We start from the raw sequence: 4458 nt of genomic DNA, 5'->3' as shown, positions 1-4458 counted from the left end.
CCCAAAAGTTTCACCGATGTAAAGATAGAGAGCGTTTCCAGCGAAGAGAACCACACAGCAGTATCTGGTGAGGAGGAGCATTATTGACGTCAACTTGCTGAACTGAAACTAAAGCAGAGAGACACATATAATGTGTACAGACCAAACTCTCCAGCACATCATAAATCTATTAAACAGGCAATACATTCAGACTATACTCTGACTCTCCTGTCCTTTGACACCACAAACAGGAAGGACAGAAGATATCATCCACGAAAACATACAGGTGAGTAAGAGATTGACGTGAAAGTTAAGTTGAGATTAGCTTACTGTGTGTTACCCGTCTAGATTTACTTATTGTCCAGATTTTACTGTATGTTATACTTTCTATCCTATAGTTATAAGATGTTGAACATCATGTATCAAACATTTGTTAAAATCACATAAGACAATATTACACTCTAAAGCTGAATCTATCACAGTGGAAGTTAATTCCATTGATTCCACTAAATGCTTTATGTTTTCACCTTGGTGTCTGTCTAGATATGACCACCTCCAGCAGTCTCCTGTGCTGAAGAACAGTTCCTGTGTTCTATATGTCTGGATGTGTCACTGAGACACAGTCTCTATTCCAATGTGAGACAAACCTACTGCAAGGCCTGTATCAGTGGATACTGGATACCAGTGCACTGTGCCCGTGTCCCAATGTGTAAAAAAACATTTGATAAGAGGCCAGATCTGTTTGTCAATACTTTCATTTCTGAGAGTGGCTGCTCCAGTTCAGACAGACAGTTGAAGTTAAAGCTACCAGCAGCCCACACCAAATGCCTTGACATAATTGTAGAAGTGTCCCTTGTGACATCTGCACTGGGATGAAGCTCAACGCCCTGAAGCCTGCCTGGTGTGTCAGACCTCTTACTGTGAGACTCACCTGGAGCCTCATCAGAGAGTCCAGCCTTAAAGAGACACAAGCTGGTCAACCCTGTGGAGAACCTGGAAGACAGATGTGTAAGAAGCATGACAGACACTCTAGAGCTGTTCTGTAGGAGGGACCAGACTTGTGTGTGTCAGTTCCTGCACTGAGACAGACCACAAAATGCATGACACTGTCCCTATAGAGGAAGAGTATAGAGAGAAGATGGCTCAACTGGGGAGACTAGGCAGAAAGTTCAGCAGATGATCCAGAAACGACTGCAGAAGGTTCAGGAGATCAAACACTCAGTAGATCTCAGCGAAGAGAGAAGCAGAGAGAGAGATATCAGACAGTGTACAGGTCTTCACTGATCTGGGCGCTCCATTGAGAGAAGCCAAGGCTGAGCTCATTGAGGTGATTGAGGAGAAGCAGAAAGCAGCAGAGAGGCAGGCTGAAGGGCTCATTAAAGAGCTGGAGCAGGAAATCACTGAGTTACAGAGGAGAAGCACTGAACTGGAGCAGCTCTCACACACTGAGGACCACCTCCACCTCCTACAGAGCTTACCATCACTCTACACCCCTTCACCCACCAAGGACTGGTCTGAGATCAGTGTTCACAGTGATCTGTGTGTGGGGACTGTTAGGAGAGCTGTGTCTCAGCTGGAGGAGACTCTTATAAGTATAATGAAAAGCCTGTGTGTTGATCTGTGTGTTGGTGCTGGATTTAAGAGGATTCAGCAGTATGCAGTGGATGTGACTCTGGACCCTGATACAGCACATCCCAAACTCATCCTGTCTGAGGATGGGAAACAAGTGAGATATGGAAACACACGAACAAATCGTCCTAATACCCCAAAGAGGTTTGATAAAAGTGTAAATGTCTTAGGAAAGGAGGGTTTCTCTTCAAGGAGAGTTTACTATGAGGTGACAGTTAAGGGGAAGACTGACTGGGATTTAGGAGTGGCCAGAGAATCCATTAATAGGAACGGGAATATCAAACTGAGCCCTGAGAATGGATACTGGACTGTCTGGCTGAGGAATGGAGAACAGTACAGGGCTCTTTCTAGCCCCAGTGTCCTGCTCTCCCTGAGAGAGAAGCCCCAGAAGGTGGGGGTGTTTGTGGATTATGAGGAGGGTCAGGTCTCCTTTTATGATGTGGAGGCCAGGTCTCATATCTACTCTTTCACTGGCTGCACCTTCACTGAGAAACTATATCCATTCTTCTGCCCCTGTCTTAATGATGGTGGTAAGAACTCTGCCCCTCTGATCATCTCTCCTGTCAGTCAGACAGAATGAGTTTTAAATTGAAAATCTGACCAGTCACATTTGTCAATTTAGAATAATCATTAACATGATGAGTATCCAGCAGCAATGTAAGATATGACCAAATCTCTCCATTCTCATAATAAAGTATTTTGTCATACAATTTTCACACAACATTAAAAAAATTATATTAACAAACTAAACAGACACAACAAACACAATCAGCACCACACAATGTCACATATAAAGTATGACTTCACATCTGGGAACATTTCAGATGAGGCTCTTATCGTTACGTCATATCAGCACTACATGCTGTGTGTTTGTAGCTAGTTATTGTTTGCACTGTATTGGTGACTCACCACCTGGATTTTGTCTTATGTAGCAACATTTGAATTTCAGTTTTTTACATTGGATAAAAGTAGAGACTCAGAGCTAAAAAATGGTATATCATACACTACATTTGAGGAAACAATGGGACAGTAATTCTGCTTTGAAAGTTGATCAACTTGTAAACTCACTTATGAGAAAACCGTCTTTCAATGTTTTGCTACTCCTATTGGAGAGCCCTTCTTTGTCTACACCCATTCAGCATTGTTCACAACCTCTTAAGCCTTAGCCCCAGCCATCTCTTTAAGGGTTGATCCAACCGTTCTGTACTAACTTGCCAGCTACTTCCAGACATCTAAGAGAGAGAGAACAGCTCATAGAGCGATAGGGCGAGTAATGTTCAATCTGTGGTTTGGCGTTCACAGCGCACACTGGACGCTCTGGCCAATAAGTAGGGCTGTTCCAAAAGCTCTGACCTCACAACGACAGTCAATCACCCAAGCTAACTGGCTAACATTGGCTAGCTACTTCCAGACACATAATGAGAGAACACCTCACTCTGACCATTATCTTTGTTGATCCTGACTAGCTATAATGAAAACTGTGCATGAAGTAAAATTCTGGATTTTTAGGAAATAAAATGCATTTGAATAGTGATGAAATTGTCATTCTATCTAGTACTGTCCAACATGTTTTTGAATAGTGATGTCTATGAAATCAGTTTGGAATAGTGGCGGTGTGGTAAGGGGTCTGTAGGTGATATCATATGGAAATGTACAGTATGTGGTAGTTGATGTAATTGTACACATAAATGGTCCAGTGTGGCTCAGTTGGTAGGACATGGTGCTTGCAACGCCAAGGTTGTGGGTTCAATTCCCATGGGGGACCAGTACTAAAAACATTAGGAACATGTATGCACTCACTACTGTAAGTTGCTCTGGATATGAGTGTCTGCAAAATGTGATTTAATTGGATATACTTTTTGTAGAAAAGGAAAATCTACCTGATGATATGGTTGTGTGTAAAATGGTCTGTTTATTTTGTGGTTTTGCAGTCTCCTCACCAGAATGATCAAATAGAAATTGTCCTGCTTAAAGGCTCAGTGCAGTCAAAAAGGAGATTTTCTTGTGTTTTATATATATTTCCACACTGAGGTTGGAATAATACTGTGAAAATGATTAATGCACTTTTAGTGTAAGAGCTGTTTGAAAAGACTGTCTGAAATTTCAGCCTGTTTTGCCTGACTGGTGTCGTCAACAGGCGGTAAATTAGTTAATAGACCAATAAGAATACTTCCAAACCTCTCTGCCAATTACACAATTCTTACTTGAGAAATTTCGCTTTGCTAAGAAGCTATTTTTATTTATTTTTTACCGTTGTAATTTAAAATAATCTCAGTACTGTACTTTATTGTTACCCAGAAATGATTTGATATTGAGATAAAAATGGCTGCATTGGACCTTTTAACAAATAAAGGCACCTGTTATGGCACCTTGTCTGTCTGCACTTGTAAAAACATGAATGACATTCATTGTGAATATAAGGAGATAACTAGTGTATGAAAGAGAGAGATAAATAAATATGAGGTCAGTAAATAATACATCTGACTCTTGACATTAAACACATTATGCCATAAATTAAAACTAGCCTAAACAATTGTAATTTAGCACCGGAGAGAAAGAGCGCTCAGCCATGTAAGGGGTTAACTCTGTTCCAGGAAGATAAATCACATGGCAGTATTGGGTGGGGAGAAGCATTGTAACGTCACTTTGCTGAAATGAATCGACTGTGAAGCATTTAGCGTGCAACGTCTTTCAAACTAAACAAATCTCTACTGTAGTCTTTGTCTCCTTTGACACCACAAACAGATCCACGAACATATGCAGGTGAGTACATAGGACAGGTGACATCTTGTTTACGTTTTCTCCTGTTGTATCTGCAGTAGACTTATGTTAACTTGTGGTCATTTGGTT

The 4458-nt window shown here is 41.2% G+C and overlaps 1 pseudogene; it reads left to right on the top strand.

Annotated features, from left to right (window-relative positions):
* Nucleotides 1–684: 684 nt before the first annotated feature.
* On the top strand, nucleotides 685–3984 carry LOC112079832 (zinc-binding protein A33-like; annotated as a pseudogene).
* Nucleotides 3985–4458: the final 474 nt, after the last annotated feature.

This window comes from Salvelinus sp. IW2-2015, unplaced genomic scaffold (genome assembly GCF_002910315.2).
Source record: "Salvelinus sp. IW2-2015 unplaced genomic scaffold, ASM291031v2 Un_scaffold9780, whole genome shotgun sequence".
NCBI classification, from domain to species: domain Eukaryota; kingdom Metazoa; phylum Chordata; class Actinopteri; order Salmoniformes; family Salmonidae; genus Salvelinus; species Salvelinus sp. IW2-2015.
Note: the sequence above shows the minus strand (reverse complement) of the source record. Positions and strands in the feature narration are given on the sequence as shown.